At 44.3% G+C, this 17,635-nt stretch overlaps 1 protein-coding gene across 6 annotated transcripts in view; it reads left to right on the forward strand.

Annotated features, from left to right (window-relative positions):
- Positions 1 to 17,635, forward strand: part of NCOA2 (nuclear receptor coactivator 2) — a 237,110-nt gene that overhangs the window by 45,661 nt on the left and 173,814 nt on the right. The gene's annotated exons all lie outside the window — the stretch shown is intronic.

The following is a 17,635-nucleotide window of genomic DNA, read 5'->3' on the forward strand; positions in this document are numbered from 1 at the left end:
AAGTCACCCCACCCCCACCCCATTTAGAGGAGTGCTTGTGGGGTGTGGTCTTACTAGTAGTGTGGGCCAGCACATGTTGTGTTTTAAATACTTTTAAATGTTCTTCATTGATCATAGGTGATTTGGCCATGTGCCATACATACAGCTGACATAGTAATAGAGTTATAAGTACATCAGATAGCTCCATCAGCATTCATTTTCCAATATATAATAGCTTAATTTTGTTGAATTTGCATTTACAGTATTATAGACAGTGTGCTAATTGCCACAGTGTCAGTATGGATTAGACAGCTGACAAAGCAAGCGTTTGAGGATCAACATCTGTGCCAAACACCTTTAATTACAGCAGGCTTTGATCCCGTTGATTTGTCCCATAAATAAATTCATTATATCGAAACTGCTCAAATTTCTGATAATATCATATGCTTTCCCAGAATCCACACAGTACGTGTGCTCTGAAGCAAACTGCTATTATTTTCTTTTAAATATTTACATGTATCTATTTGTGTGTTTGTGTACACGCATATATGTGCGTGGCTGCAGATTGCCACTGTGCATGTGGTGGTCAGAGGACAAGTTGCAGGGATCAGTTTCCTCCGCCTGCCATCGTGGTCCCCAGAATACAACTGGTGATTTTCTTTTCAATAATTTGAGCTTCAACTTCCTCATTTAAAAAGGGAAGCAACAGCACTAAGCTCATGGCGAAGAGGAGCAACACTGTAAACACCTAGTACTTTGGAATATAGGAGATGTCTAAACATGTTTATTAAATAAGTTAAAAAAGTGTTAAGCCATAATAGACCAGTGATTATTTTAAGGCATTGCTTTGAACATTATGTTAAAAAATAAATTTTAAGGCTAATTGGATCACATGCATGGAGAGATCCCTTGTGACACTTTGAAGATATAAAATGAGCAGTAATTACAGAAGAATGCATTTTGCAGCCAGTGTGTGCATGTTTGTCCAAGAGGTGTTTGTGCACATGTGCAAACTGTGTGGAGGCCAGAGGCTACCACACGCATTGCTCCTTGGGGCTGTTGTTCACTTGTTATGAGGAAGAATCCCTCACTGGTTTGGAACTGGCTGAATCGCCAAGGCTGGCTGGCCAGAACTTCCCAGGAATCCTCCTGTTGGGTTTGCTTGTTTGTTTGTTTTCCTCCACGGGTGGTATTTGGTTTTATTTTTAACTGAGTTTTTAGGATTGACTCTGGTCCTTGGGTTTGCTTACAAGGCAAGCAGTTACTTTACTCACTGACCCATCTTGATAGCCTACAAGTCAGTTTTTTTTTTTTAATAAAAGCTGAACATTGATCAAATAAGAAATTATAATATGTAAAATACAAATTAGAGAACAAGTAGACCAAAATCAAAGCAATGAGTCACTTGCCAGGACTTAACACCACTCAGATAAACCCTCTGAAGAAACAAGCCCAGAGGAGCAGTAAGCCATTTGACCTGGCTGATACTCAGGAGTAACTCATATCCATGCAGGCATGAGAAATAGGACGCATGCATGAGATCTTCGTCTAACTTTTCTTCTATGCTTACTAGTGGGGAAAATGTTGAAAAAATTCTATTGTGAATATTCTGGCCTAATTAGCTAGTGGCTGTAGGTCCAGCTTGACACTTTTTTTTTTCCTTCTTGATACAGGGTTTGTCTGTGTATAACCCTGGCTGTCCTGTAGATCAGGCTGGCCTTGAACTCACAGAGATCATAGAAACTTGTCTGCACCTGGCAAAGGCACGCCTCTGCTAGAGCACGGGGCAAATCATAGCTGCTGTGAAGCAGTCCCGTAGCCCCACACCTGGGATTAAAAAGAAAACATATTCTAATAATATTTCTGTGTGTGTGTGTGTGTGTGTGTGTGTGTGTGTGTGTTTTAAGAAACCAAAATTCCAGAATTCTCACTGCAGACTCAGGTTTTATGAAAGAAAAACCCTTTACGTGCACACCTAGCTGCTCAGCCTCTCAGGCTGCTGGACTCAGCAGTCCCAGCCTGGTGCTGAAGGCATGGAGGATCCCTGGAGAGCTGCCGATCTTCAGTTGATGTTGGAATGCCAAAGGTGCTGGCAGTAGAGGATGGCAGAGGAACAGCAACCAGTAGAGGCACAAGCCAGAGAAGAGTGAGGGTGGGCAGACAAAAAGCAGTCGCTTTTCCTGTGGTCCGCCTTGTATCGAGCCACCCACTCTGGTAGCTGCTCTTCCTTCTTCAGTTAACCTAGCCCTTAGGAAATATCCTTGCAGATCCACCCACCCAAATCCAGTCAGCTTGGCAAGCGAGGTTAGCTCTGTAGCCTCTGTAGAGCAGATTTTCCATAGACGCTCTGCTTAGGCTATTAGCGTGCCAGGCATTCTGTGGAAGTATGGAAACATTCTGGCTTGCCATTACTCAAAATAAGGCTCTATGCACACCTGAAATAGAGGCTGTATGTTATGCTAAATAAAAATAACTGGAGTACAGCAGTGTGCCAACATGCATATTGCTTAGGGCTATGAATATTAAGGAGGGTGTAATTGGCGTGACTAGTTGGGGACTTTGGATAAATTCCTCAAATTGTCATGCCGGAATTGAGACTGAGGGAAGAGTGATTTTTATAAAAGTTAGTTTTGCATTGGAGTGCAAACATACAGAAACTCATCCTGCCGCATGTTGTATAAGTGTTGAACATGTTCATGATGGCACATCCATAATACAGCGTTGAGAGACTTTTTCATTTGTAGACTGACATGAGGGATTCATCGTCGTCAGAATCCAGCATCTGAGTTTGGAACACACAATCCCTTTCTGCACTAAAACTTAGAAAGCACGTTTAGCTCCAGTCTGATTTACACGGGCATTACGACGGCCCCTTCTAGCAGGTTAAATCCCTTTCTGAACCTTTGCAGCTGTTGGTGTGCCATTTACTTTACCTGTTAGAAAATCTCAAGTGAATTTGTTTTTACGGTTATTCCATGTTTTCTGTTTATTATTGAGGCAATTTCACTAGCATATACTTTTCTACAATATATTCTGTCATGCATCAATTTCAAGTATCAGCTTCAAGTTTTCTGTGGTGTTGTTCAGTTTTCTGTGATGTTCTTTGTTGCTGCTGTTACTGAGTACCTGTGACTAATTATGTCCTCCCTGAGTTCTTTTTACAGCTGCCCCATTCCAGGCTCTCCCCCTCTAGGCAAGAGCTTTGTCATTGTGCTGCTGCATCCGAAGCCCTGTTTGATTTCCTTGACCCAACATGTTTACTATTATTACTGTGATTCCACCTAGGAGCTTGTGCACACTAGACAGGTGCTCTCCCATTGAGCTAACTGTTCACGTTAGCTTAATGCTCTGCCCCCAGCACAGTGCTCATGGCCACCAGGTCCCTGGTGAACTGTTGAACTGAGCTGAGCTTAACCTTGATGCTAACTCAGTGTCTCGGGCTAGTTGTCCTTCAGGCTTGTTCTTCACCTTAAGCCCCCCCTTCCCCCTCCCCCGCTGTTATTTAAAATGACTTTTCCTGTCTACTCTGCCAGTGTGCTCTTTTTCATCTCGGGCATTTGTCACCACCTTTGCTTGAGTAGCTTCTAAACCTATAGAGTCCAGCCTGCCCTTTCTTGATGCTTTGACTGCCTGCTTGACACTTCTCTGGTATCTTGCTTACACCTTCAGAGGACAGAGTGAAACCAAGGACTTCCCCCACCCAAACCAGTTCTTCCCCAGTGCTCCGGTTTCTGTGCACTGGCACCGTCGCACCCCTTGCTTCTTTCTGCATGTCCCTGTCTGGACTCACCTGCCCTCCTGATGCAGACCACTTCCCTGCCCCTCCCAGATGACAAGGATGGCCCATTGCAGCCCGCCAGCTGCAGCATGCCCATGGGATTTAGTACTCTGATTAAAATTAAAGTGGAAAGTTTGTAGCTTTGCCGGGCCTTCTGTGACACTGGCCAGCACTCGGTGTGGTTTTGCTGACCTCACTTGGTCCTGTGATCCACCATAAGCATTCGGGCTCGGTCCTGCCTTCCCCGGGTTCAGCTTGTACAGGGGTCAAGGGCCCACTCCTGCAGCCTTTGCAGACCCCATGGAGTATGTCTTTGGAGGTTTCATGTCAGTTCTGATGTGCAGGTGGCCAGCTGCTCAGAGCTGTTCTCCCAGCTGTTGCTCAGCTTCCCCGGTGTTGCAGCTCCTACTGGGCGGAGCTGTCTCTTACTCATCCTTTTCTTTCTTGTTGTCTAAGTAGTTAGCACAGACCGGAAATATTGATTGAGAATAATTAAACTGATTGCAGTTGGGTTTAGTTTCCTTTAATGAGACTCCTAACCATTTTCTTCCCAAGAAGCCTGATTACCCTGCCATCTCGAAGGGCACAAAACTTACCCATGCCAGCGACACAGCCGCGTCTGTGCAGCCCTGCTCCTGGGTGGCCAGAATCTGCGGGCTGTTCTGATTTTAATGGCACAATAAGGCTTTGGCTTGCAGTGGGAATTGATTATGCTCTAGCAAGTCTAACTTTTCTCTTTAAAAGGGTCCTTTCTGGTATAGTATCTCAACAACTCATGATGAAATTTAAGGTAAGAGCTGTTGTGTGTGAATTGAGAACAGATTTGTAAATACCAGAAGCAAATCCCATTGCCCTCATTTGTTCCTTCACCTATAGAACAAAGATGATTCAAAGAGATGAGGCTCATTTTGTTCACATTAAAGAAAGTCTTTTGCCAGCTGACCATGAATCCGCCATTGCATCTTATGCTGATGGTGTCTGCAATTATTACAGTGGTGGCTTTGAAGGCGAAATCGTGATTAGCCTGTCCCTTAGCCTGTCATCATTAGCCTGTCACCATGCCGAGCCTAATGCAATCCCACCCTGCTCAGACAGTGGGGAATGACTGGAAGTGGACACCTGTGACGTCACAGTGCGGAGAAATTCGCCGCCATGTCTGACGCTCGCTTCTCCTCAGCTCCAGCTCAGCCCAGCAGCTTGAGATGGACACTGTCTTAGTTTGCCTTCCTTCCCTGACTTGCCTCTGCTCCTGCCCTCCCTCCCTGCCTCCCTGCCTTCCTGGTGTGGTGTTTTCTGGGCATCTGCAGGACAAGCCTGCTAGGGAGCTTCTGCTTTCATGGACTTTTTGTGATAATACAGATTCTTAATTTCATGAAAGGGATCAGTCTGCCATGTTGATATTTTTCATGGAGAAAAGACAGCCATCTCAGGTTCAGATTGATAAAGTCATTTCAGTGATAGTCTGAAATTCCAGTGTTAGCAGGCATAGCAATATTATGCTCCTTGCAGACCCAGGCCTGGACCCAAGTCTCTTTTTGCCTGTCTCTGTCCACAGGGATGTTGCAAGAAGTAATTATCGTTCAGCAACTACTTTGATACTTACACCCAGTGGTTGTAAACAGTTATTAAAAGCTGTGACACAAGTCAGAATGGCGGAGCCAGGGCGAGGGCTAGAAAAGCAGGCTTCGTTGCAGCTTTCAAACCACAGGAAACTGTACTCCTGCTGAAATGTTGAGGGGTTAAGTGGGGAGTGGGAAGGTCTTGTCTGTAGCTGGTCATGGTGATGCATGTCTAGTTTTAGCAGAGGCAGGTGGAGTTCTGTGAGTTGGAGGCTAGCCTGGTCTACATAGTGAGTTCCAGGACAACCAGAGTTACATAGTGAGACTCTGTCTCCAAAATCAAACCCAAAACCAAACCACAACAGAAAACAAACCAAAACAAAACAACTTGGTTTCTGCACATTAGAGAATATCTTAGTAACCCACTTCCCACTTTGGTTTGGTTTGGTTTCTCTCTGTAGCCCTGGCTATCCTCGACTCTCTCTGTAGACCAGGCTGGCTTCACACTCCTAGTTATCCACCTGCCTCTGCCTTCTGAGTGCTGGGATTACAGATATGCACCACCATGCCCAGAATATCAGGTAACCTACTTTTGATCATGCTAGGACATATAGTGTTGTAGACTCTAGTCCCTAGAGGGGCCTGGGAGGGAAGGCCAGTTTTGGGGAAGCAGCAGTACTGCTTGGGTTTGCACCCCAGGGTGGAGCTGGAGCAGGCTTGCAGTGTGGAGGGAGATAGTTTGATCTGGGGCCCTGGCTTTTTTTTTTTTTTTTTTTAGGGCTTGGTCAAGTCTCAGCTCTGCTTTCCCCAGCTGTTTGAACTTGCAGCTACCCGTTTCTCTGTCCAGTACTGTCTTCTGGCCCTTAGCAAGTCACTTTGCATGGTTTTTCTTTACTCACTTAAAAGTGTGTTTGTGTGTGTGTGTGTGTGTGTGTGTGTGAGAGAGAGAGAGAGAGAGAGAGAGAGAGAGAGAGAGAGAGAGAGAGAGAGAGAGAGAGAGACTGTCTATAAGCATGTGAATGAGTGGATGTGAAAACTCCTGTGTGCTCTGGAGAGCATTGGCAGAGGCATGTAACATTAGTGAGAAAGCCTGTGCTGCGTTTAAATTCTTATAGCTAAAACAAGCTGAAAATAAAGTGAGTCCTCTTATTGGTATAATTGCACCAGGTAGGTACCTGGAGGAGGGCCAAGTGTGTGTGTACTTTTTCATAGACTTCTAACTTGGCTGCCTTTGACTACTGTGGGTTGGTTTTTGTAGCCTCTGCTTGAATTGCTTGCCCTTGTGCCCTTTTAGAGTTGTTTACTACCTCTGAGAGTGAGGGTCATGTCACGCACACAGCCACTGGCTGGGTGGCAAAATTACACAAAGCCTACTTCCTTAAAAATGCTTTGAAATTTTATCTGGTTGAAAAATGACATTTCTGAATTTGAGGAGCACTCCGGGCTGAAGGTGGGAGAATTTTACAGGCCATGTGTGACACATTTACGAATTCTTTGCTAGAACGGCCTGTGGAGGCCTTGGAGGTGATTAGCCTGTGTCCCCGTGTGCCCATGCTGCCCTTTTACTCCTGGGGAGCAACCATATTACATCGTTGGTGATTCTTCGGAGCTGTATGAAATGATAATTCAACTTTCAGACATGGTTAATCTTCGAGCCTCGCTCTAACTACTAACATCCGTGGTGTGACGGGCTTAAATGCTTCCAGGTGTGGCTGGCGCGCTTGGCTGTGAAATGACTTGTAGATTACCTGGCTGCTGCAATTCCCTCCCCACAGCGGTTTGGCTTCAGCATCGGCATTGAGCGGAGAATGTTAAACATCAACTCCACTTGAAACAGATTTTTACATTAAATAAATGAACTGTCTTCTTGAGACATTTTAGTGTTTATTATCTTTTATAGTGCACATTAGAGCTGTGTTTTGTCTTCTGAGTTCTTAAAGTTTTGTTAATAAACAGGCCTTGACATATATAATCCTAATGCCTCTTCCCCGTCAGAACGTGGCTGTCCTGATGTTTTTTTCCACTGCCCTCTCTTTTTCTTTCCCTGCCTTGCTTTGATCCCTGCCTGGGTCCAAAGAGGAGCTGTCTGCCTGCCTATCCATCTGTCCATCTGTCCGTCAGCCTGCCCGTCTGTTTCTTTCTCCACTCTCCAGCTTGCCCATCAGTGCTCTGTTACTGGTGTCAGTGGCAAAACCTTTAGAGCCTTGCTGGGCTGTGGATGGAGACAGCTGAGATGCATCGTGCAATCTACCCACCTGGCTAGAAGTAGGCAGAATCTGGGCAGAGCTAGCAGGCAGTGAGCTGAAGGAGACCGAGGTCGCAGCGCTCTCTGTTCCTAGCCCAGGGCTGCCTTCCTTCAGTACCCGCCTTCACACCTTGTGCTGGTGTTCTGCCTTTCCCAGACACTGACTGCCTCCTAGCCTGTCCACTTCCCCGCAGCACACTTTTCCATCTCCAGTGAATCCCGTGGACCTCAGCCTCCTTCAGGGCGAGGCACTGTCTTACTTCAGCAGGGGGTCTTTGTGTGTGCTGGGGCCGGGGCTGGAATCCTGACAGTATTAACTGGGGTTCAGAGGTTTTGTTGAATGTTTTTTTTCTGCTCTTTACCTTTTATAGAACTGTATATAAGTGCACTTCTGTGCTGTGTGGATGGAATATATAGATTAAAAAGGTTATGATGCTGGTCTGGGGCAACTTAGCAACCATCTGCAGCACTTTTCATATGAGAACAGAGACCCAGCTTCTGCACAGTCACTTGAAGTAGGTTTGGGGAAGTTGATTATCTTGTAGAATTCATATTGAATGTCCAGTGATGTCCTTTATCTTTTGTCTATCTTAAGCATCAACTTTGGAATCTGCCTTATTCCAAAGGAAACAAATTCTGAAAGCTGTTGTAACTTGGTAGGGTGGGTATGGATGAAGCTGTGAAGGCCAAAGAGTAAGCAAGCTGTGAGGAATTGTGTTTTAAACCCAATTAGAACAAAATAAGAATACATCAGTAGCAGAGACTGGCTTCTGGCACCCTAACAGTATCTGGTGTATTCTCAGGTGTCTAAAGCTGTCAGGACGTGGACATACGAGAGTGTGGGGATGCACACCAAGCAGAAAGTGTGCAAAGAGGATGGTTATTTGTGTTTTCTTTAGAGCAGTGAAAATGCAGCAGCAAACCGCAAGTGTCTTAACTGTATTGGCTTTATTTGAATTGAAAAAAAAATGTTAGGAAAAACTAAAAATCTTTTTATGCTTTAAACCAAGGAAAATAACTGGTCAGATTATTTCAAAATTTTAAAAGCGAAAAAATTAGCCATAAAAGCCAGTTATTAAAAGAGTCTGATGTGTCTGGATCTAAAGGGCGATTGCAGGTGTTTCCAGTGTGTTTGGGTAGTTTCTGTTCAATAAAGTTTTCAAGATCCTGTAATTGACTTTCTAAGTGTGGTAAACTTAATAACAAGCAAACAAGAAACAACAACAAAACCCCAGTACTTTGAATTTTAAACACATAAGTAACTCCATTCATGAAATGCCATTCACTTGTCAAAATGCATGGATCACCTGAAGGTGGCTGGTGTGTTCTATAGTTTGATGTATGTAAAGTGAGGTTGATGGCTTTGCAGTAGTGGTGACACATTTTAAACAATACTTCACGTTCTGGTTAGTATTTCAAGGAAGCTTTCAGTTCTTTTAAGAGAGAAGAATCTTTGCATGCAGAAGCTCCTGTCTCAGAAGAAAGTGAGGGAAAATTGTGTTGAGTTGCGATTGAAACATGCCATCTGTACAAAATATATGTAAGGACAGTGCACTCTTAAATGAAGTGTTGTGTAGGTACCTAATAGAAATGTTTCTGCTTTGTATCTTTTTTTTTTTTTTTTTTTTTTTGAACCACAAAGATCATTAGTAATTCACAGAACAGTCAAAGCCACTGTTGGGGAGGCCATGCGTCACTGCAAGAGGTTTGACTGACTACTTGGAGGCAATTAAAGTTTGCAAGTGTGTATATCAAGGAATATGACAGTTGAGACAGGAGTGTAGCTCAGCTTAGAGTCTGCCTAGCTCATGGAGGCCCTGTATCCTGGTTGCCACTCCAGAAACAAGGCAACACAAGTCCACATTTGTTTGAGGCACTGAGCATTGCTAACTGCATTCATAGTTTGCCCGTTCTTGAAGAACTTCAAGCTATCTTCCCATCCACATTCTTTTCTTTTCTTTTTCTTTTTCTTTTGTTCTCCCTCCCCCATCCCCCCCCCCATCCCCCTTTGAAGACAGGGTTTCTCTGTGTAGCCTTGGCTGTCCTGGACTTGCTTTGTAGACCAGGCTGACCTTGAACTCACAGCGATCCAACTGCCTCCCAAGTGCTGGGATTAAAGGCGTGCTCCACCACTGCCCAGCCTATCCCCACCCACTTTCTTTTTCTTGATTTTTTTTTTTTTAAAGACAGGTTTCTCTGTGTATTATTGGCTGTCCTGGAACTCATTTTGTAGACTATTTATCAAGACTATATTTTCCAGCTCTGGGCATGGTGGCACACACCTGTATTTGTCTGGTTTTGTTTTTTAATGTTGTAGAGGGGTTTTTTAAGTGAGCATGGGGAGAGAAGGAAATGGGGGGAGGGGTACCCCAGAGACAGACAGAGGAAGAGAAAGGAAGAGAGAGGAGAGGCAGGGGACAGTTTTCCATGAGAACCCGGCCTTGAGGTGTTAGGATTGATGCATGTTGGCCTGTCACCCTGAGTGTCCCTTATCTGACACGCTTTGTCCCAGAACTGGGTTGGATTTTGGAATATTTGCACAGACATCGGATTAGTTCATGTTTTATATGTATGTGACTTATATACGTGGTCTGAAGGTGATTTTGTCCAGTTCTTTAAATTTTGGGGCATGAATTGTATTAATTCTCTTCTTTTTGAAATAAGGTCTCACTGGCTGGCCTGGAACTTGCTATATAAATCAGGTAGACCCCTAACTCACAGAGATCCTCTGCCTCCCAAGTACGCCTGGCATAAAGAAAAGTTTTGTGGTGTGAACTTTTCTACTTGGGATGGAATGGTGATTCTGGTCTGGGTTAGACTTTCCAATGAAAGGTACAGCGTGGAGTTGTTAGAGGAATTTGAATGTTGTGCTGAGAGTTTAGGCTCGTGCAGTACTGTTGGAGGATTTGAAGTGTGGGATGGTGTGCACTGAGGCCTCCTGCTGTTGGAAAGTGTGGTGCTGATGGTTAGTTTTGTGACTGTTGACTGTGAGTCTGAGCTGGGATTTTGATGCATCTGAAAATGGTTATCAGCTCAGGGAAGTTAGTGTGAAGGCACAAACTGTCCTGAGAAGCAGTCTTTATAACCAAGAGGCACCGAGAGTTCTGAGAGCGTCAGAGGGGTTGTGATCCTAGCTCTTAATGGTTGAAGCATCTCTCCAGGCAGGGTAGGACATGGTATGGACTCTTCACGGTCAGTGGCTAGCAGCATAGAGAATGAGTTGTGTAGATAGAGGCTACTGACCGGGTGGAGACCTGGGCGCACACAAGAAAAGAGAGAGGACTTAGTTGACGCAGAAATGGTTCAAGGAGGGACAGGAACAGTTAGCAGGTATGCTGCATGTGTACAGCAATTCCCCTGGCTGTGACCCACCATGTCATCCACCTTAGAAAGTAGTCCTGTGCCTTCAGCCAAGCCGCCTCAGCCGCCCCTACACTGGGACATCTCGGCTGGAGCAAGCTCGTGGGCTGTACCCACAGATATGCCAAGCCTTTCGTTTCCAGCTTCCATGCCTCTGCACAGTGGTGCGAATGATATATTTGGAAGTTTTGAAAGCTTTTATAAACTGCCATCCATGGCTGCCCCAGTGGTTTCTGAAGGAGACTGAAATACAGCAGACCATTCTTTGTGGTGCTGAGCAGGGCTGCAATGACTGTTACTGAGAAAGAGGCTCAGAGTCATAGGCCCATGTGCATGCCACTACTTGGGAGCTTCAGATTGGCAGGAGCGTGCAGGTGACGCTGTGACCTACGCTGCCACATGTCCCAGCACCCCCGATACATATCAGTGGATGTGTGAGTACTTCAGATTATTCTGGACTTCATTGAGTATTGATTGAAGTTAATTCATTTTAGTCTGCAAATACAAAGTTCTTTGAATACACCTAAATGCCTGTAAAGAGTGTCATACACTTTGTGAAATGATGTCACTAGATACCTGGTGAAGGGGGAGGGGAGGGCGAGGAGTGGAGTTGGGAGTAGCAAACAGGGTTGGGTTCTTTGCTTTAGGCCAACAGAGACTTGGACCAGTTCTGTTTGTAAAGTGAAGGTGGGAGCCAGCTCATAGACCTGCTGACGACCTGGGCTGATGGTTAAAGCACGGCCACCCTTCTTGTCATACGAAGATGTGTTCTTCACCTCTGCTGGGTGATGCCTCGGATGCTTTATTTTCCTCTCTGCACGAAGCACTTCATAAAGCATGTGGTCTGCTGAACTGTGGACTCCTGGAGTTTGAACTCTCTCGAGATTAAATAGGCGCCCAGCCATCAGCGAAGAAAGTAAGGGTGCGGCCACTCTGAGCTGTTTCAAAGAGGAACATTAATTTGGTGGATACATTAAGATCTATGGGTAAATACACTTAAATAGTGCATACGTTAAATAGTGTGAACATTTATTCACCTTGCGTAGTATCCACCTCACCAGCTGCAGAATTTGTGCCTCAGTAGTTTGGAAGGGTGGGTAGTTTGGCAGACTTGCCTGTCAATTTCCACAGAGGACCACCCATCTTCATAGAGTTAGGAGTTGGTTGGGAGGGGCTCAGAAATGCATATGTCCTGAAGTGTAGTGTCCCAACTAATCAAGTGTTGGTTTTCTTTTAGTTACTAAGCATAGTTGAAGCCTGCTTGCAAACACAGTGTAGTTATTTAACTGAAAACATGGACTCTTAAAAAAATTTCTAGAAAGCCAGGTGTGGTGGTGCATGCCTTTAATCCCAGCACTCAGGTGGATTGCTGTGAGTTTGAGGCCAGCCTGGTCTATAAAGCGAGTCCAGGACAGTCAAGGCTACACAGAGAGACTCTGTCTCAAAAAACAAACAAACAAACAAAAAACCAAAATAACCCCCCAAAAAACAAATAAAACCCCAATTTCTAGAGATTAAAAAATTTAGAATGTGTTTTTGCTTTGGCTTCTCCCCGTTACTTGTAATTATAGTTTCTGTGAATGGTTACTTCTGTTTGGGGAGAGCGATTGGTTTCCAGGTCTGTCCTAATGGCTTCACTGAGTCCCTGCTTTTCCTAAGATTAGTTTTTAAAAAAACAATAAAGGATTTTAGGAGACATGACTATGAAAAAGAATTGGGGCCTGAGTGATGGCTTAGTGGTTAAGAGCCCTTACTGTTTGTTTGTTTTTTTAATTTTGTAATTATATTTATGTACAGAAAACTTAACAGTGTACATTTAGCCCAGCTAGTGGTGAGTTCTTTAGCCTTTGCCTTTTCCAGCTTGGCAACGCGAGCCACAGATTTAGGACCCAGGACATTGCCTCCCCAGTGGCGACGGATCTCATCATATCTGTCTTTGTAATTGGTCCTAATAGCTCTTACTGCTCTTACAGAGGACCAGGTTTAGATCCTAGCGCCCATGGCAGGTAGTGCACAACTGCCTGCTGTAATTCCAGCCCAGGGAATTTGACTCCCTCTTCTGGGCTTCACGGGTGCCTGTACTCATGTGGACAGTCTCTCTCTCTCTCTCTCTCTCTCTCTCTCTCTCTCTCTCTCTCTCTCTCTCCCCCTCCCTCTCTCCCTCCCTCCCTCCCCCACCCCTCTCTTAAAAATAATAAGAAAATTGTTGCCTCTGAGGGGGCTTGCAGTCCAGTGTTTTGGTGTCATAATGTAAGTCATGGCTTGCTGTTTATACTGTTGTTTGTCTCTGAAAACTGCATCGAGTTCTCACACCTTTGCCAGGACTCTGACATCACAGTGCTTTTATTTTGCTCACAATATTGGGTGCCACTTTACTGCACAATGAAAATCTTGCAATACAAAATTTAAATGTAAATGTTTAAAGGTAAAGCTTACTTTGTGTGCACGCCTGGAATCCTAACACTTGGGAGCCTGGAGGAGAAGGATGGAAATTGAGGGTCAGTGGAGAGGCGGCTTCTGGGTTCTTCAGAGAGGTTGAAGCGAAAGTGAAAGGGCAAAGGTAATTCTGGGTGCCAGTTGGGCTCAGCCTAGGGTACGTGGCTGAGACTGAGTTTACTTTGATTCTTCTGGGTGCTGTGCAGCTTACGGCCTGAAATGTAGCTTTGAAACAGCCTCGGAATCTTGTACTTTAAAGGCTGGCACAAAGTAATGTGCAGCAGTGATGTCAGACACATCAGCTTAGAGAAGGACAGCTCAGTCACCCTGGCTGCTACTACCTGTGAGTTCTGTAAACTGAAGACGACTATAAAAAGGAAACCACCTTACATAATTTATAAGGTTGGAGCTGTGCTAACCAGATTTTCAATTGACTTAGAGTTGCTTTTTGTAGGATTTTGTATTCTGTCAGGACCCTGAAGTTTGGCCTAGAGTGAATTAAGGCACAAATCTGAGTTAAGATTGGAACTAAGAACTGTTGTGGTCTCTTGTGTGCTAGGCTCTGTTGCCTCGGGGCTCTGACCCTTTGAAGGTTCAGTAGGGGTCAAGTTAGATGAGGTTTCTTTTTTGTATTTTTTGTTTGTTTGTTCTGTTAAGAGATCTCAATAGTTTTACTTTGAACTATTGTTATCTAAAGATTCATAAATGGCATTTATAGAGAATACATAACTGGAGTTGTGAACCTAGACTCTACTCTGTGTGGCTAAAAGCTTTCCAGTGTAGGCTGTCCTGTAAACTCCTGGTTTGTGTTAGAACTTCCTTTCTGTGCCGAGGGGCCTTACATGCAGAGAACCCTTCAAACAGAGTAGTTAGTCAAAAGTGTTTAAATAAGGGGAAATTGCTGGGGTTTTTTGTTTTTGTTTTTGTTTTTTTGTTTTTTGTTTTTTTTCTCACCATGTAGTCCAGGCTGGCTGGGAGCTTGTGATTCCCCTGCCTCAGTCTCTGGAGGATTGGTGTTACAGGTGTTTGTTACAACAGCTGGCTAGCCTTTTATTTATTATTCTCCACAGCTGTTTTTTCTAAGTAATGGAAGATAACCTACGCTTTGGAGTTAAATTGCTTTTAGAACCACTTTGAAGATACATTTAAAAAAAAATTTTTTTTAAACCTAGGTGTGCCTTCGAGCCTTGTACACGCCCACAGGAGAGTATTTTCCCTGTGGCCTGAGGAAACACACCCATTGCTGTGCTGAGCATTTTGCTCTTAGACTGGGACATCATACTTGTCTGAAGCTTGTGTTTCTGCTCTTTATTTTTGCTCATAATTGTCAGTTGTTGCTTTTTTAAATAAGGATTTATTTATTTATTTTATGTATATGAGCACGCTGTCTTTCATGCACACCAGAAGAGGGCACCAGATCGTATTATAGATGGTTGTGAGGTACCATGTGTGGCTGAGAATTGAACTCAGGACCTCTGCAAGAGCAGCCAGTGCTCTTGATTGTTGAGCCGTCTCTCCAGCCCCAGCTGTTGCTTTTTATTGCTGCTGTCCAAATGTCCTGTCTCCGTGCTCCTTGTGTAGAGTAAATAAGAACCCAGATAAGAGGGGCCAGAGAGAGGGCTCAGTGGTTAAGAGCACTGGCTGCTCTTCCAGAGGACCTGGGTCCAGTTCCCAGCACCCACATAGCAGTTTATAACCATCTGTAACTCTGGTCACCATGGGCACTTCTTAAAAAAAAAAAAAAAAAAAAAAAGAACCCGGATAAGAAACCACATATACTAGTGTGGTTTACAGTCTTAATATCAACCCTGTCTCAAAAGTGTCATCTTTAACATGCAGCGACAGAGAGTGTAGATGTTCCATAGAGCCTGTGGAAGGCTGGGAGCTTGCCAGTGAAGGTGGGATCCAATGCACATGAGCGTTTCCATGTTCATGAGTATGTCTGCAGTAAACAGTATACAGGTACTGCCTATTCACGTGCACGGGCATTTCCAGTGCTCCCTCTTCTGCCTCTTGTAATTAGTATCGTCCCAAAGACAACCACCATTGGCACATTGGTCCCTACAGATATGTCTCTGTCCCTCAGGGATTAGTTTATCAGTCACTTAACTTCATAAAATCAGAATGGTGTGGGGTACATGTGTTTGTGCCCAGCTTCTCTGCAGAGCATTCACTCTGTGAGATTCACCCATGTTGGCCTTATAGTTCCTTCTTCATTGCTGTGAGCTGTCTCATGGATGAACTATTAATATTTGTATGAATATTTGAGGCACAGCCAGCTTTGCCTGTTAGGAATAAAGTTACTATGAAGATTACCATATATGTGGTTACTGGATGTAAATCTTCTAAAATTGTTTATGGTTAATATATAGTAAGTATAATCTTGGTATTGGTGGCTTTGCTATTGCTGTAATGAAGCACTGTGGCAAAAGCAATTGAAAGAAGCGGTGTGTAACTTGAGTCCCCAGATAGTGTGTGTCATGGTGAAGACGTGTGGCAGGAGCTTGCGTCAGCCGCTCACGAAGCATCTGCATTAGGAGGCAGGAGGACATGAATGCTGCTGCCCAGCGCACGTTCCTTCTTCTTGTATAGTCTGGGATGATGCCACCTACCGTGGCTGGCTGGTTTTCCCACCTCAGTTAACCTTAACACTACAATGCCACAACCGTGCCCAGGGCCTGTCTCCCAGGTGATCTCAGAGGTCATGGAGTTGGCAGTTGAGGTAGCCCAGGCAGCTTTCTGTGTCTACAGAGTCTACCCAGGGCACTGAAGATGTGTGAGACAAAAAAAGACCGTCTTGTGCTGAGTGTGTGCAAGTTTACTACTTATGCAGCATGCATGCTATGTTAACTGTTGTGAGTAATCCCGAGCTGCCTTTGTATATGCAAAGGAGTTGGGGTGTGTGCAAACAGGAATTGGCTTTGTAGACGGACCTGAACAGCTACAGCATTTTAGGGGTCCTAGAACTTACCCCCTTGACACTAACACCAGTTTTCCCAGTGGTGACACATTTCTCATCAGCAATGCAGGAGGGGCAAGTCTTCCTGACTTACTATTATTGTCAGGCCCATTTTCCCTGTTCTTTACATTTTAATTCATTGGCAGGAAATCTAGTTTGATACCAGGGAAATGCAAATTATATGTTATATTTTAAAATAAAAATATTTAATGTACAAAGTATACACTTATTCAAGCATAGGGATTGATAGGTGTTTACATGGTTTTTGAACACTAATAGAATTTTTCCTGTTAATATATTTTTGTTGCTGTTTTTATTGCACACACCACAAAAGTGTGTATGGGGGTGCAGATTGTTATCTTCCAGCCCCTTTCTGCCTTGTCTTTTGAGCTAGGCTCTCTTACTGAACTTGGAGCACATTACTTCAGCTAAGCTAACTGGCCAGTGAATCAACTCCAGGGATCCGCATCCAAGTTTTTACATGGGATTCAACTTGTGGGACATGAATTACCTGCTGAGCTGTGGCCCCATTGGTAGTCCCTGTTTTTAAAAGCCACTCTTACCAGTCTTGGTTCCTTATTTGACCACTGATATTAACAAAGGTCTTCCTCTATTATTCTATGGGAATAGAAAATATTCCTCAATATTCTAAAACTTGTTTAGATTCTGTGTTTGTGTGTGTGTGTGTGTGTGTGTGTGTGAGAGAGAGAGAGAGAGAGAGAGAGAGAGAGAGAGAGAGAGAGAGAGAGAGAGAGAGAAGAGAGAGAGAGAGAGGGAGAGAGAGAGAAATAGCTATTTTAGAGTTTTATTTAGGAGGATTCAGTGGTGACTCTACCCCCACCCCCAATACTGTGCAGCAGCAGCAGCAGCAGCTTTCATGGAATCTGTAGCCTTGCTCACTTTAGGCAAATTCTCTCCACCACAATAAATATCTTTATCCATGAAACCAAATTCAAATGATCTAAAGATGGCATTGATCTTCTGGGCCTAGGGGGTTGTGAGAGGCCATGTACGTACTGGGAATCAAACCCAGGTCTTCTGCAAGAGCAGGCACTGCTCTTAACCAACCAAGGAGGCATCTCTTAAGAACCTAAGGAACCAAGCCACACAAAGGAAATTATAACTAAAGATGTAAAATTGTCTTATGAAGGAACAGAGTAACGACCTTTACAGCTGGGAAAAATGAAAGGTGGTCTTTTGTTTGCTTTTTGCATTTCTTTTGGACCAAAGTCAAGCAGTTACATACGGTATTTGGCTCACCTGATCATATTTATTCCGCTCAAACTTGGTTCAGTTGATTAGTTCTAATTGTCCCAAGT

The sequence above is a fragment of the Acomys minous genome, assembly GCF_964271855.1.
Source record: "Acomys minous genome assembly, chromosome: 1".
NCBI lineage: Eukaryota > Metazoa > Chordata > Mammalia > Rodentia > Muridae > Acomys > Acomys minous.